Source organism: Mustela nigripes, unplaced genomic scaffold, assembly GCF_022355385.1.
Source record: "Mustela nigripes isolate SB6536 unplaced genomic scaffold, MUSNIG.SB6536 HiC_scaffold_218, whole genome shotgun sequence".
In the NCBI taxonomy this organism is placed as follows: domain Eukaryota; kingdom Metazoa; phylum Chordata; class Mammalia; order Carnivora; family Mustelidae; genus Mustela; species Mustela nigripes.
In genome coordinates, this window is record NW_026739627.1 from 421854 (window position 1) to 439398 (window position 17545).

At 37.3% G+C, this 17545-nt stretch overlaps 1 protein-coding gene across 3 annotated transcripts in view; it reads left to right on the top strand.

Annotated features, from left to right (window-relative positions):
- The window catches only part of MRPS35 (mitochondrial ribosomal protein S35), a 47043-nt gene that overhangs the window by 25613 nt on the left and 3885 nt on the right, over positions 1 to 17545 (top strand). The gene's annotated exons all lie outside the window — the stretch shown is intronic.

Sequence of the window (17545 nt, forward strand, 5' to 3'; positions counted from 1 at the left end):
CCACTAAACTACAGATGAAATGTTATAAATAATTTCTACTGACATTGAAATTGAGGACCTTGAAATAGATTATGCAGTCCATCTCAGTTCCATCTTACAGAAATCAGATGACCAAATACTAAATGCCTTTAAAATTCAGAGTTTCTGTCTTCGTTTAGAAGATCTGAATTTTTTTTTTCTTTTGTTTGACTTTGGCTGAAAGTTATCAAAGTTATAGAAGGGAGTTCATCTGTATAACTCAAGAATTTAGAATGCATCCTGCTGTTCAAATAAACTTCATAACAAAGCCCCAAAACTTTATAGAAAGGTATTTTAAATATTTCTTAAAATTTTTAGTTAACACATAGCCTTTTGTGTGAACATTTCACTAGTTTACATTAGGGACAATGAAGGGCAATTATTTATTTAATTTTAGTATTAAAAATAGTCTTGTGTCTGAGTTTTTTGAGATTTAATACAGGCATACACATTTATTTATAAGGAAGTTTTTGCTTGAGCATCAACTTACTAATTTAAAGTTGGTATCTAATAGTTTGGGTAACTCAAAGTTTTAAATATTATTTTTAAAAATTAAAATAATTTAAAATATGCATAAATTAATTTTTTTGCAGCTTGCCTAACAGACAGGGGACTCAGTAGTATTTTCTATTAGGAACATATGAAGGAATGGAGATAGGAGAGTGTCATTCTCTTTAGATGTTTGAAGGACTTCATATTAAAGAAAGGTTAGATTTGTTTTTCATGACTTTTAGGTATTACAACAAGGTAAAAGCAATAGAGAAACAGACTTTGTCACTGAGTACAAACTTTCTAAGAGAGTCCTCTAAAGATGGAGTGTGCTACTTTTAATTGGTAGAGAACATTCCATCCTTTGGCTACTTAATGGAGATATGGTGGTGAAAGGATCACTCTCTGTGGATAGATAGTTGGATTAGATGCCCTTGGGAATCTCCTGCCATCCCTGAGTTGTTGTAATTGAGTAAACACATGCAACCATTCTCCAGACTGCTCACAGCATTCTCTTCATAATAACAGTAAAACTGTAGCACAAGAGCTTAAGTGGAAAATAAAAGAAAAGGAAATTTTGTTGCCAGGTTAGTAAAGAACAAAAAGTAGCTGGTAGCTTTTCTCTTCTGAGGTATTCTAATTATCATAATTTATCCATATTTTCTAGTTCCTGGCTTCAGGAGCAACATCATAATAGCAGTTAATCTCTCTTTCCTGTCAGTTGATTTTATAAATGCCTTTGGCTTAATGTAATTAAGTTCTCTTTTGAACCAGCAACATGGTTGAATTAGCTATAGCTCTATGGCTGATCCTGAAAGAGTTAATACCAAACAATAAAAACTGACCAGTTTTGAGTCTCTTTTGCCAGCAGCCTGTAAAATGAATTTGCCCCAAAGGAAATGACAGGCATAAATAAATTCAGTGAAAGTTGACTTACTGGATTCTTTCTGTGGTTCCATGACATAGAATCCAAACAAGTTTGTATTCTGGATTCACACAAGTAGCCTTTGATCTTTAATGCTAATTACTTTGATGCCAGAATAAGTGGCCACATACATCTGTCCTAAACAGATATAATTAAATAATTTCTGTATTAAACTTGGCTCTTAATCCTTTCTAAATAAGTACCATCAATGAAGAAGCTTTAAGAGAATGCAGAATAGCCGTGAAATTTTGCGGAGCTGGTGGAACAGAATTTTTATTGAATTGAAGTTCTTTTTTCCTTCACTTTCCTTCCTTTCTGGAATTCAGACTTGAAATTGATGTTACCAAACTGGTATTTAATCAAATATTTAGAGAACCCCCTTTTAATCCGTTTATTTTTTAACTAGTTTCGGAGTATTTAATACCTAAAAGTAAGCTGCTCTTAATTTTCTGGCTTTTTAACCTTTTTGTGGAGGTTACCTCTAAGTGTTGAGGGGAAAGTAGTTGATTTTATGTAGCACACAGTTCGGAAACTTATATGAAAACGTGTTCATCTAGACTTGAGGATAAAGAAATTTACTACTGTATGCTATGCAAACAGTTTAACTTTGGAAGTATCAAAGTAAATGTTGAAAAGCACAGATTTCACATACCGTAGACTTCAAGCAGTGAGTTAAAGAATGGTTATGGCAGTGCTACGAGGTGATGAGACATGCTTTAGACCATTTATCCTTCCACAGTTCAAAGAAGGAAAGAGAGTTGTAGAAATTTGTTGCAGTCTTTCAGTATGACATGTTGTTAGCATAGGAGTGAATTAACTTTTATCCTTTGGAACCTGATTGACCTGGATTTGAATTCCATTACTTCTTATGTAGCTTTGGCCAGCTATTTGGCCTCCTAGGTTCACTTTTCTTCTAAGTGTTTTCGGGTAGAATTTGCATGAAATGTCTGGCAGGTAGCAGGCTCTCAGTAAATGGTGGCTATTAACATTATTGTTAATACTAAAAGGAAGAAAGATTTGTCTTTGGATTTCAAATTAATTTATTCCCATTTAGCTTGACAGAGACTTTATATAGGTAATCAGATCTGTACCCTGTTGTATTTGAATTTTTAGAACAGGTATCCTTCTCAGCATTCTGACATGCTGATAATAACAAAACTTCCTAGATTTTAACTTCGTGCCATGATATTCTTTAAAGCTTCCACAAGTAATTTGGTTAAGAAATGATCAGATGAAACATTTTGTAAAATGATTTGCACAAAAGATAGACACTGGAGGAAGAAAAAAACACTTACTTTCTAGAGATCTGAAATCAAATTCCAAGGATTCTTGAATAATTTGATATTTAATTACTAATAGTTCCTTTTTTAAATTTGAATTTTCAACTGTCTTATGTGGATTCCATGATAGTCTTATTGCTAGTCAAAAATACATCTAGCTTTATACTAAATTGGTTCTGGAAAGCCACATAACAAACTTCTGAGTCGGGTAATTTCAGACTCAGAGTTCATTTTTTTTTTTTTTTTTAAGATTTTATTTATTTATTTGACAGAGAAAGATCACAAACAGGCAGAGAGACAAGCAGAGAGAGAGAGGAGGAAGCAGGCTTCCCACTGAGCAGAGAGCCCAATGTGGGGCTCGACCCCAGGACCCTGGGATCATGACCTGAGCCAAAGGCAGAGGCTTTAACCCACTGAGCCACCCAGGCACCCCTCAGAGTTCATTTTTAAAGAGTTCATTTTTGAAGTAAAGAGTTCATGTTAAAGTAAGAAGTTCAGGGGCAGTGGGGTGGCTCAGTTGGTTAAGCATCTCTTTTCAGCTCAGGTCATGATCCCAGGGTCCTGGGATTGAGCCCCATGTTAGGCTCCCTGCTCTGTGGGGATCCTGCTTCTCCCTTTCACTCTATCTCAAATAATAAAATCTTTAAAAAAAAAAAGTTCATTTTTAAAGCAGACCTTATCGCAGATATATCTGATAATGAAGAGTCCTTTTGCAGCTCCATCATCACCATTTAATGTTTGGTCTGTGAGTTCCTTATGATGTGTGGAATACATGGAATGCACATATATTTCCAGGTGATAGTAAAGAACTCTTGAATGATGTTTGTAATGTTGTGTACTCTTTCCTGCATTCAGCAGTAATTTTGTCTTGTGTACCAGGTACAGTGCTAGGTATTGCTCAGACTATGAAAGTGAAAGAGCTCTGCCTTTAGGTACCTTTATTTCTGGAGAGAACCAGGAAGTTATAACGTAGTCTGTTTCACTCAGTAACGGAGGTAGGAACACGGTGCTGTGAGAGCCACCGATGAGTATTAATTCTCCCTGGAAGCCTCACAAGAACTGGTGACTGGTTCTGGAAGATAAATAGGAAGATGCAGTAGAGCAGTGGGTGAAGGACTCTGGCCTTGTGGATGTAGAGAGCCGGTGGAAGTTGGGTGTGGCCGGGGTGTAAGGCTGATAGGGCAGAGGTAAGGAGTTGAGACCAGGAAAACAAGTCAGAGCCAGGTTGTGAACAGGTTGTATGGCTTATTTACAGAGTGTAAAATTGTATCCAGAGGGCAAAATTGAGCCGAGGTAGCATTTTACTAGTTGTTTAAGAAAGTACCCCTTTCACTTTTTTAATGTTTATGAAATAGTAAACCATCCATATAGCAAATGTCAGGTGTGCTTTCATTAAAATGAACTGTTTATTGATTGATGGGGTAAAAGTTTACTGGTTGCCTATTACTTGCTTGGTGTTGTTGCATATGGGGTTTAATATATAAGGAGGAAGACTTTGTCTTTTCCATTGAGGAACACTAGTAGAAACAAGGTTTAGTAGTAAATATTACAAAAGTGTTGTTGTATAGTTTATGATGTTGTATAGTTTACTATTTAATTTTTAATTTTTTCTACTTATTGTATATCCTTCAACACTTCAGTTGATACCTGCTTTGAGCCTATTTTTTATGATATAATTGATGTATAATATTATATTTGTTTCAGGTGGTAAAGTGTAATGCTTCCATAACATATGTTATGAAATGATCACATTATGTCTAGTTAACATTCATCCACTCATCACTGCATATAGTTACAAATGTTTTTTTCTTGTGATGAGAACTTTTGAAATTTACTCTTAGTAACTTTCAAATATGCAGTACAGTGTTATTAACTGTAGTCACCATAGTGTACATGACATCCCCATGATTTGCTTTCTAACTGGAAGTTTGTACCTATTAACCATCTTCACTCACTTTGCTCAACCCTAGCCTCTAGCAGCCACCAATTTGTTCTGTTGCTATACGTTGAGGTTTTTTAGATTCCACACATAAATGAGATCATATGTTATATATCTTTCTCTGACTTTTTTTCACTTAGTTTAATGCCTTCAAGAGCCATTCATGTTGTCACAGATGGTAGGAGTTCCTTTTTTTGGCTGAATAATAGTCCATAGTGTATATGTATGTATGCTTGCATACATACACACTTAACTCTTTATCGGTTTATCCATCATTGGACACAGAGGTTGTTTCCATGTCTTGGCTATTGTAAATAATGTTGCAGTGAACTTGAGGGTGCAGGTATTTTTTCAAGTTAATGTTCCTTTTCTTTGGATTATACCCAGAAGTGGAGTTGCTTGATCTTGTGATAGTTATATTTTTAATTTCTTGAGGAACTTCTGTACTGTTTTCCACAGTGGCTGTACCAATTTACATTCCCACCAGCAGTGCACAGAGTTCTGTTTTCTCCGTATCCTTATCAATACTTGTTATTTCTTGTCTTTTTGAGAATAACCATTGTAACAGGTGTGAAGTGTTCTTTCATTGTCTTTCATTGTCCTTTTGATTTGCATTTCACTGGTGACTGATGTGGAACATCTTTTCATGTGTCTTTTAGGCCATCTGTATGTCTTTGGAAAAGTGGGTATTTAGATCTTCTCATTCTCAAATTGTTTTTCTGCTTGAGTTGTTATGAGTTCTTCATATATTTTGGATATTAATTCAACAGATGAATTTGAGCCTTTTATTCTTTGCGTAACTCCTATCTCACATAAATAGCAAGTTATACTGTCTCATCTATATTGGTTAATAGCGCCCTTGACCACAGGCAGTTGTGCCATGTATGACTGGAAACAGTTGACTGTTTCCCATGTGTGTTTTTGTTATTCCATATATGTTTTGTCTTTCTGACTGATCATAAGGTCCTCATTAGCATATATCCAACCTTACTGTATTTTGTTCTTCATAGTATCTAGGTCAGTGCTATATAAGAACACTGAATGTTTAATAATAGTTGTCCATTCTTTTAGATTTCCATAGACCTTTTTTTTTTTTTTTAAAGATTTTATTTATTTATTTGACAGGCAGAGATCACAAGTAGGCAGAGAGGCAGGCAGAGAGAGAGAGGAGGAAGCAGGCTCCCTGCGGAGCAGAGAACCCAATGCAGGGCTTGATCCCAGGACCCTGGGATCATGACCTGAGCCGAAGGCAGAGGCTTTAACCCACTGAGCCATCCAGGTGTCCGATTTCCATAGCCTTTTGAAGTAGAAGTCTTCAAAAGTAAGGTGACAAAGTATCAAACTCCCTTTTTAGTAAAAACGTAGCATACTTGTTAGATGTTAGCAATGATTAGCTTACTGTTCTAGCTTAATGATCTATTGATAAAATTGTTAATAATCAGCAATCATAATTGTGCCCAGTTTATAAAAAATATCTTTGCAACAGTTTGAGATACTTAATTTTCATGGATGTATGATTTATGTGTAGATTAGGTTTGCTTTTCATTTGATTATGTTTTCTCAAATATTTACAAAGTATTCTTAATTCCTTATTGTTTTGGAAGTTTTCCACAAACATTTGCTTCTATGAGTTTATTTCCTGATGCTAATTTATATTTGACTATGTTAGTATCCTCTGTATTATAGAAAAATAATGGCTGCTGTAACAGGGTACATCTTTTCAATGTGAAATGTATTTATGCATAAACTTCTGAGTAATCTAATTATGCATAAACTAATATTACAGTGTTTATTAAAGAAAAAAATAACTAAATACATTAATTGGATTCCCATGATGAGTCTGAGCATTTGTAGTAGAGCAGTAACAATAAAGAGTGCTTACTTGCTACCTTTTCCTTGATTCTAGGCAAATAGCACATCTGGCCTGTATTTAATTTATTTTTATTTTTATTATTGTTATTGTTATTTTTAGAGAGGGAGCAGAGAGGAGAGAAGGAATCTTTTTTTTTTCTTTTTCTTTCTTTTTTTCTTTTTTATAAACATATAATGTATTTTTATCCTCAGGGGTACAGGTCTGTGAATCGCCAGGTTTACACAGTTCACAGCACTCACCATAGCACATACCCTCCCCAATGTCCACAACCCCACCCCCCTTTCGGAAACCCCCTCCCCCCAGCAACCTTCAGTTTGTTTTGTGAGATTAAGAGTCACTTATGGTTTGTCTCCCTCCCAATCCCATCTTGTTTCATTCATTCTAGGAAAGAAAGAATCTTAAGCAGGCTCCAAATCTAGCACCCAGCCAGATGTGGGGCTTGGTATCACAGTCCTGAGATCATGACCTGAGCCAAAATCAAGAGTTCGACACTTAACTGACTGAGCCACCTAGGCTCCCCTTGGCTTTCGTTTTAAAAGAAATTTTTAGTCTTGCTCCAGGAGTCACCTGTGTCTCTTTCTTTTTTACCTTTGCTTTCCAAATGATCACCCTGGATAAAAATAAAAAGGAAACCAAAAAGGGGATGAGGAGTGAGAGAGGAGCTCCATTTTTTTTTTTTTAAGATTTTATTTATTTATTTGACAGAGAGAAATAGTGAGAGATGAGCATGAAGAGCAGGGGATACAGGGAGAAGCAATTTCCCGCTGAGCAGGGAGCCGCATGCCGGTCTCCATACGAGGATCCTGGGATCTTGACTTGAGCTGAAGGCAGACGCTTATCTGATTGAGCTGCCCAGGTGCTCTGAAGAACTCCATTTTTAAAAAGTGCTTTAAAATGGTGTCTTTTTTCTGAACACAATAGTGTTTAGTGTGTCCATCCATTTTAAATTAGTACTGACTTTGAAGATCGGGAATCAGATTTATCTGTTACAACCTCTTCATGATATAAATTGAGAAATCAAGATTTAGAGAGATACATAGTTTTTCTCAAGTTTACAGAGTTTGTTGGCTGAGGGACTCGAGACTTGAACTGCAGCTTCAAAGTTCATATTCTTCCCATGGTATCATATTTAGTGTTATTCAACTTTGACTTCCATTAAAACAGATTATTAAATAAGAGATGAAATCAAATCTGCACTTTAGCTGCTAGCTTACTATGTTCTCAAACTGAACAATTGACAGTTGAAAATTTATTTCCAGGGCACCTGGGTGGCTCAGTTGCTTAAGCTTCTGGCTTCAGCTCAGGTCATGATCCCAGTGTCCTGGGATGGAAAGCCCTCTATTAGACGCCCTGCTCAGGGGGGAGCCTACTTTTCCCTCTTCCTTGGCCTCTCCCCCTGCTTGTGCTCTTTCTCTCAAATAAATAAAATCTTTTTAAAAAAAAAGAAAAAAGAAAGAAAATTTATCCCCCTAAACTGTTTTCAGGTACGGGTTGCATTAGACTCACCTGGGAAGCTTTTTTAAAATAACGGATCCATGAACTCTACATAATTAACATCTCTAGTGGTGAAACTCAGGAAGGTTTCATTTTAAAGTCTCCACAGAGGAGTCTGATATAAGTTCTGATTGTGAATAATTTCCCCAATCTTTGAGTCTTCTTAATAAAGAAACTACACAGAAGGCTGGTATATCTCTTTTAAGATGGTTTTTGTATATGTGTCTAGTATCAGTTAGTTGAGTGACTGCCTTCAGCTCAGGTCATGATCCTGGAGTCCCAGCTCCACAGGGAGTCCGCTTCTCCCTCTGACCATCTACCCTACCATCTACCCTCTCATGCTCTCTCTTACTTGCTCTCTCTCTCAAATAAATAAATAAGATCATTAAAAAAAAAGAAGAAGGGCAAAAAAATTTGTCCATGATACAGACTTTTTTGACTTGATGTGTTAGGCAATAGGCAGCTTTTCTGTATTCTTGGATGATGGCACAATTAAGGTGACACTTCTCTTTGCTGTCAGGGAAAACATCATATTACATCCTTTAAAAATATTTTCTCTTCCTGTTGCCTACTGCTACCACCCTGAGTCTTCATCATCTTTTAACTATAATAGCCTTATTGATTTTCCCATCCCGTCTATCTTCTGGATTTCTGTTAAAGTAATTGTTTCTAAAAAGCAAATCTATTGTGTCATATTGCTTTATAAAGTCCTTCCGTGAGTGGTTCCCTATTACCCAGGATAAAATCTAACCTACATAGCCTGTCTGTTCACAACAGTTTGCCACCTCATTACCAGTTCTCAGGAAATATAAGCTATGTATTCTGTATCTCAGCCGTAATGAACATAATGTGTTCTTTTATAACTTTACATATGCTGTTCTTTCTGCTTATGATCCCTTTTTCAAATTGATCAGCCTTGCCGATTCATATGAATCTTTTAATACACTTCAGATGTAGCCCGTCCTAGAAGTTATCAGTGTATCCTTTCCTCCTCCTCCTGTTAGCATTCTTCTTATTGCTTCTATGGTAATTGTCTGACTGACCCTGTTAGACTGTGAGATTACTGAGGAGAAGGACGTATCTTTCATTTATTGTTGCATTCCCAACCCCGAGTACAATGTCTGACAAAATAGCATTCAGTAAATTTTTAAAAAACCAATCTGGGGGCGCCTGGGTGGCTCAGTGGATTAAGCCGCTGCCTTCAGCTCAGGTCATGATCTCAGGGTCCTGGGATCGAGTTCCGCATCGGGTTCTCTGCTCAGCGGGGAGCCTGCTTCCCTCTCTCTCTCTCTCTGCCTGCCTCTCCAACTACTTGTGATTTCTCTCTGTCAAATAAATAAATAAAATCTTTAAAAAAAAAAAAAACCAATCTGAATTAAATTGAGTTCCTTGACATACTCAGTTAAACATTTGGCCATGGTAACTGAAAGAATTGGCAGTAATCTTTCTTTTTTTTAAAAATCCACTATGGATATTTACCTCTTCTTATTTTTTATGATTTTCAAATAACTTGAATTTTCTTCTAATGCTTAAACTGTTTTTTCCTCATGTAGCACAATGCCTTACTTATAATCATGAGAAGTGGAATATTACTGTGATTCATGTTCTAGGCAAAGGGAGCTGTAAATAAGATGGTAAAAGGTGACAACTTTGTGTGTTCAGTGGAACAGCTATTTCTTTGCCTTCTGTTACATCAGAATACACTGACCAATGCATGGAATGCAGTGTTTTTCTGTGTATTGAATTTATGCTTACAAGAGGACAAAAAGGTGATAGATGCAATTAAATTATTCTTTTGTTCTTTATATTCTTTTTTACAGTGTATCTGTGTTCCTTGGAATATGTTGTTCTGCCACTAAAAAGCAGTATGATTTAGCAAATTATTTAATGGGTCTGGGCTTCAGTTTTTGGTCTATAAAGCAGATAGTAATAGTACTACCTCATAGGGTTGTTGTGGAAGTTAAGTGAATTATTGTATGTATGGTGCTGACATACATAGTAAGTATTCTAAAGTAAGTATTCTAATAGCTATATTCATCCCATGCTGCTTTCCTCACCTTGGCCTCCATTCAGTTCCTTGATTATACTGAGGTCTTTGCTATCTCCAGGTCTTTCTGGATGCTCTTTTCTCTGCTGGGATTGCAGTCTTCCATTTGATTGGCTCCTACTCAACTCCAGGTTTCCTACTAGACTGGCAATTGCAGGACAGCACAGTGTGTGCCTGGCAGGGTAGTTGTGCAATAAAGATTTATTGAGCAAATGAATAATTGAGGCTTTGTAGAAAGGAGAACAGATCGTGTAGAATGAAAGGTTGCTTCCTCTAGGGTTGTAGTCAGAGCAGGTTCTCTCGTTGTAGGCAGGGAAGAAAAAAGAGAGCCCAGATATGTGTATATGTATTATATACACACGCATACAAATTAAATGCTAAAATTATAAATGTTTAGTGGTTGAAGTATTAAAATAGGAGTCTATAGGTTAATCAAACTCTGCCTAAATGGTGAACAATTTAAGCTTAGTGATATTTTTAATTGCCACCCAGTAATTTGAAGATGATATTATTTATATTTTAAAATTAATATATTGCAGCTACACTTCAAAAGAAGAAACTCTTGGGGGCGCCTGGGTGGCTCAGTGGGTTAAGCCGCTGCCTTCAGCTCAGGTCATGATCTCAGGGTCCTGGGATCGAGTCCCGCATCGGGCTCTCTGCTCAGCAGGGAGTCTGCTTCCTCCTCTTCTCTCTCTCTGCCTGCCTCTCTGCCTACTTGTGATCTCTCTCTGTCAAATAAATAAATAAAATCTTTAAAAAAAAAAAGAAAAGAAAAGAAAAAGAAACTCTTGGGGTGCCTGGGTGGCTCAGTTGGTTAAGCATCTCCCTTCAGCTCAGGTCATGATCCCGGAGTCCTGGGATCAAGCCCTGCATTGGGTTCCCTGCTCAGCCAGGAGTCTGCTTCTCTCCCTGCCCCTTACCCCACTCATGCTCTCTAACTCTTTTGCTCTTTCTCTTGCTGTCTTTCAAATAAATAAACAAAATCTTTGGGGGTGCGGTGGAGAGAGACTGGTTGATGAGTACGTGAGAGTTTATATAGTGCTATCTCTTTTGTATGTGTTTGAAATTTTCTGTAATAGACTCCTTTAAATCACAAAAACAAAATGTATTTAGCCTCATAGAAAATGATTAACTTAGAGGTGCCTGGGTGGTTCAGTCAATTGAGTGTTGGACTCTTGATTTTTGGCTCAGGTCATGATTTCAGAGTCATAGGATCAAGCCCCCAGTTGGGCTCCGTGCACAGCACTAAGTTGGCTTGTCCCTCTTCCTCTGCTCCTCCCCCTGCTAGCATGTGCCCTTTCTCTCTAAAAAAAGAAAGAAAGAATTAGGAAAAAAGGAAAAGAAAAGAATTAGCTTATAAATTGGATTTTGGGGGCGCCTGGGTGGCTCAGTGGGTTAAAACCTCTGCCTTCGGCTTAGGTCATGATCTCAGGGTCCTGGGATCAAGCCCTGCAACAGGCTCCTTGCTCGGCGGGGACCTGCTTCTCTCTCTGCCTGCCTCTGCCTACCTGTGATCTCTGTCTGTCAAATAAATAAATAAAATCTTTTTTAAAAAATTGGATTTTGTTCCACTACATTATTATTGTATTTGAATAATGAGGATTTTTGTTTCTGTTTTTTATTTCATCAGCAGATGCCTAATACGAACAAGCATAGGTACCCTTTTTCTAAAATACTTGGATATGAAAACATTCATTTTTAGCCAGGGTACCTAGAGACATCCTGCTTCTCCCCGTACTGCCTAGCACATGGTGGGTTCTCAGGAAATGTTTTGTGAAAGAGTATGCAGGAGCAGTCACAGACCGAAAGGGAGTTTTGTCTGTTGAGCTCTTTCCTTGCAATTTATTTGTTGAAGAAATCTTGGGCTCTTGTTTGCTGTGGGCTTTCCCATCATTTGAATTCTGCTGATTGTATCACCATACTATAATTTTTTAAGTTGATAGTTGTATCTAGAGCTTCATCAGATTCTATTTTGACTTTTTAAAAACTACTGTGTAATTAGTATTGTGCTCTTCCATCAGGAAGTCTATGGTATCAGATTATTTTTGTGAAATTTAACACTATTAGTTCTTTAAGTTTGAAGTTATGGAAAAATTATGTTTTAGATGGTGAAAATTATAGGCTTTTAAATAAACTTATTTGGGGCGCCTGGGTGGCGCAGTGGATTAAAGCCTCTGCCTTCGGCTCAGGTCATGATCCCAGAGTCCTGGGATCGAGCCCCGCATTGGGCTCTCTGCTCAGCGGGGAGCCTGCTTCCTCCTCTCTCTCTGTCTGCCTCTCTGCCTGCTTGTGATCTGTCAAATAAATAAATAAAATCTTTTTTAAAATAATAAATAAATAAATAAACTTATTTAAGAAAATTGATCCAGACTAAATTTCCCAAAATTTGTTATTGCAAACTTAAAAAATAAGTTTTGATTTTTATTTGTATAAGACATTGTCTTATTCCATTTAGGTTGCTATAACACAGTACCACAGACTGGTCTGTTTATAAACAAAAGAAATTTGTTTCTTGTTTTTTTGAAGTTTGAGATATCTAAGATCAAAGCATTGGCAGGTCGGGTGTCTAGTGAGGGCTCACTTCCTGTTTCATAAACAGCTGTCGTTTTGCTGTCTCCTCACATGGCAGAAGGGGCAAGGGTTTTCTCTGGAAGCTCTTTCACAAGGGTGTTAATCTCATTCATGAGGGCTCCACCTCATGACCTATGCATCTCCCAAAGACCCCACCTCCAATGCCACCATTTGGGAGTTCCATTCCAACAAGAATTGAGGGTGGGCATGGGGGGGCGGAGACCCAAGCATTCAGTCTATAAGAAATATGTTAGGAGTTATCCTCCAAAGATTTGTTGGAACTTGTTAAGTAGAATCATTGGGAATCTTGGAGTTATATCATAAAATATAAAAAGATTTCAGAATCTCATAGTTATAATCCCATAGTACAGATCTGATATGTATAGCAATGTAGTTTTGTGTTGGTCTGTTTTGGCATTCATTAATTCTGACTTCTGCTCTATCTAGACTGTTATTAATCCTATCCAGCTCTTCCTTAGGCATAGCCATCAAGGCTTTTGATTGGGAACTTGGTTAATCAACTTCTATATCTGCTGTAGAGTCATTTGTACTTTTCAGAAGTTTTGAGCTTAGCTTGGTAACCTCTAACCTTGAAACAGAATCTGGTAGATGTTTTAAAAGGGTGATTGGGGTAGGGGGTGCCTGGGTGGCTCAGAGGGTTAAGCCTCTGCCTTCAGCTCAGGTCATGATCTCAGGGTCCTGTGATCAAGTCCCACATCGGGCTGTCTGCTTGGCAGGGAGTCTGTTTCCCCTTCTCTCTCTCTGCCTGCCTCTCTGCCTACTTGTGATCTCTATCAAATAAATAAATAAAATCTTAAAAAAAAAGGGGGGGGGTGATTGGTTGTGCATTTAAAACACACTTCTTCCTTCTAGTGCGACTTTGTCTCCTAAACATTCTGAGATTATGGGGGATTTTACTTTGCTTTTTAGAGGTGTGATTATGATTTCCTAACTTCTCCATAAGTAACCCCAGAACTAAAACCAGTCATGTTTGGGATTCTTCATTTCCAGTCTGTTTTATAGAGCCCTGTGTAACAGCTCAAATTTCACGTATTCCTCTATACCCAAGAAGAATCCTGCATTTGCCAAGTGCCAGTCTTGTACAGAATTGGAAAATGCCCTCAAGAAAGAAAATGTTTAAGGATTTTCAGAAGGATCCTTCTCACATCCTTGCAGCCTGGAATTCACATTCGTCTAGTCATCACTGATTCTGTAACTCTGATATCTTTTTTTTTTTTTTAAGATTTTAAAATTTATTTTAGAGAAAGAGTGAGAGTGGGGGAGGGGCAGAAAGAGAGGGATTCCCAAGTAGACTCCCTGCTGAGGAGGAAGCCCTACTGGGGGCTCCATCTCAGGACCCTAAGATCATCACCTGAGTTGAAATCAAGAGTTGGGTGTTTAACTGACTGAGTCACCCAGGTGCCCCAAGGATTTTATATTTATACCTCTTAGAAATGAAAAATATTCTAACGTGACAAGTAGTATGGACAGTATTACTGCCTTTATATCATTGACAAAGATTAAGATGTTTTAGAATAGCTTCCTAATATATCATTTATAGAACAGCATCTCTTTTAGTTAGTTCTGTTCTCTCTTCACTGACAAGCTCTATTTGGTTGTTACTCATCTGTGAAAGCTTATACATTAATGAGTAGTAAAGATTTCCCTCAAAAAGTAAATATATTGATAATAATTAGCTTTTACTTTTCCTGCTTGAAAAACAGAGACATTCTAAAGATGCTGTAAAGATATTTTCTTCCATTTAACTCAGGACTTCAAAAAAGTAAATTTCTTTTTCTTGACAAGAATGCTATTTTGTGTGCGTGTGTGTGTGTCTGTGTTTTCTAATCTACATCTGATTAGACATAAAATGCCTATATCCAAAGGAGACTGCAGGAAAACTGGAGATAACTTAGTAAGAATAGGCAATTAATTGGGAAAATTTAATCAGTGATAGCATTTATCAAGAAGACATGAAGTTACAAGAATCACGAAAAACATTACCTTTATATCAGGGATAAGAAATAAAGACCTCTTGTTTCTTTAACTATTTTATCTAAACATTATAAAAATAATGATACAATTTTGTGAGTGGGAATAATTGCAGAACATTCGAACAATTTGGTTTGTGTTTATATTTACACTGAAAGTTTCTATTTATTGTTTGATGGGGGGGTAGTGATGCCCTTGACATAGAAACACATTTTGTAGGTAGGCTAACAAGGATTTGAATCCCACTCTCTTTCATTCATCTTCATAAGCTATGTTTTATTCGTAGCAAGCATTTATTTAGTGTTTACTCTGAGCTGGTTGCTCTAAGTGCATGGATATTCCTTACCTATTTTATTTTATTTTTATTCCTTACCTCTTTTAATTCACAGAACAGCCCTTGGAATCACTTCTTCTGTAACACAAGTCTGTCACAGTAGTAAGTGATGAAGCTAGGATGTAAACTGAGTTCCGTAAAACACCAAAGCCCATATTAAATATTGTGTCATACCACCTCCCTGTGCGATCCTGAGCAAATCACACACACACACACCCTAACTCTGTAACCCCCAAAGCTTTGGAAATTGCTAGTTTTTTCATAACTTATTTGGTGGCAAAATGAGACTTGAATGGATGAAAAACATTTATAGCCTTTGTTTAGTGTGACTGCATACACGTTGCTGCAAAAATGGTGATGTATTTGATTTAGGGTGTCCTGTGGTTGATCTTCTCTGGAAATGTTAACAAAATATATGGTTTATGCACTGTATTAATTTTCTAAAATGTAAAAAATTCTGAAATCAGAAACATTCCCAGGTGGCTATGGCCCCTATTTAACTTCCATATTACTTTATTTTCTTTCTGTAGAGATGTTAACATCAAACCCAGTAGGTTTTAATAAGAATTAGATGAAATAATTAATGTATGTAAGCATTTAAGGTCCGTGGCATATAAGTATTTAATTTATTGGTATTGTTACTATCATTATCTTGGAATTTATATTCAACTGTGCAGAGTTTGGATCCTAAAGTTATTAGAATTGTTGAAAACATGAGTTTTGTTTAGCTTGCAGCTGAAGCCCAACACTGCTTTGTGTCTGTGTAGGATTAGTAGGAAACTACTACTTACCACTGGCTATTTAACACAGTATGATTTTCTCCTGTAAGTGTTTGTTATCCCTTAGTGCAGTATTTCCTAACCTTTTTTGTGTCGCTGCACAGAGAAAAGTCTTTCCTGAGATCAGTGAAGGAAGAGGGTGCTTGTGCACCGCTGCTCCAGGGTCTCCTGGCCACCTGAGGGCCGAGGGAATCAATAGCATGGCACACTGTAACACTTTGACAAGGCAGCCTAGAATTGTGTACACCAAACATAAGTGGAAGATAAATGAAATGATGAAGATTACAGTGAATTTACTTTTGTTACCTCTTTAAGTATCTATTTCAGAATAGGTGAAAAAATCCACATAAAACTAGGTGAAAGTTATAATTTTTTAAATTGTTAATCTCTTAATTGTCTTCTAGCAGTCAAGAATGAAGTAGATTAGAATTTTTTTTAAAAAAGAGGTAGATTGACTGTTTTACATAGTGCTTTATATAATGTATTTGTTGGAATCTTCAGGATACTCATTTGTAAGTTAGAATTATGAAGAAACTATGACACTGTTTCATCATTTAAAGCACTTCTAAGAGTAGATAGGACCAAAGAAACATTTAATTTAGGGCATTTGTTGTGGTTTTTTTTTTTTTAAGATTTTATTTATTTATTTGACAGAGAGAAATCACAAGTAGACAGAGAGGCAGGCAGAGAGAGAGAGGAGGAAGCAGGCTCCCTGCTGAGCAGAAAGCCTGATGCGGGACTTGATCCCAGAACCCTGAGATCATGACCTGAGCCGAAGGCAGCGGCTTAACCCACTGAGCCACCCAGGTGCCCCTAGGGCATTTGTTTTTTTTAAGGGTCTGACATTTATTTTTTCCCCAAATATTACAGTAAAACGTAGGTAGGGTAGGATGATTTTGTCAGTTTTCTTTTTAATGTAAAATTCAGATTTGGCTGTTAGAAGTTATTTGCAACAGGCTTGTATGCACAGGATACAAGAAGTTGTTTCACATTATTCACCCACCCCGCCCCTTTGCCAAGCCTATGGGGTGAATCACAGCCAGATTAAAAAAGGAGTGTAGAGTTAATTCTCAACCAGATAATATGTTTCTAGAATGTTAGTTGAGATGTTTTCCTCAGCTATAAATTCAGGATAGGGAGGTGGGGCAAACAGTATATAGGGAGTTGTGAGTATAGCCCCTTTGGCTAAGGAATTTGAGGGTCAGGGAGACACTCCACATCCTATTGGTTTATCTTGAAGGAAAGGTTATTTAGTTTGAAGGATATAAACAGGATTTTTCTTGTGGTTCTTTGTGGAGGAGACTCTTTCCTTGCCTTCAGTTAACCCAAATGGGGTTAGCTGAGTCCATGGCATATCCAGGGGCCTATTTGCAGTTGGTGGGGCTCCTCTTTACCTTTTGAGGGATGCATTTCCTGTGCTTTTTCTCTTTTCCTTTTTTGTTTCTTAAGATTTTTTTAAACTTTTATTTATTTGATAGACAGAGATCACAAGTAGGCAGAGAGGCAAACAGAGAGAGAGGAGGAAGCAGGCTCCCTGCTGAGCAGAGAGCCTAATGCCCCAGGACCCTGGGATCATGACCTGAGCAGAAGGCAGAGGCTTTAACCCACGGAGCCACCCAGGCACCCCTCTTGTGCTTTTTCTTTTTTCATGGACTCGAATAGTGAGGTTGGGGACAGGAGGGAGGCAGAAGTAGAAACCGACTCCTTGGTACTCACTTAATTCTGAACAGACTTGGAGCTCTGTCTGCTCAAGTTGGGGTCTTTTTCAAGAGGAGTTTTCAGAGATAAAATAATTTTGACAGCC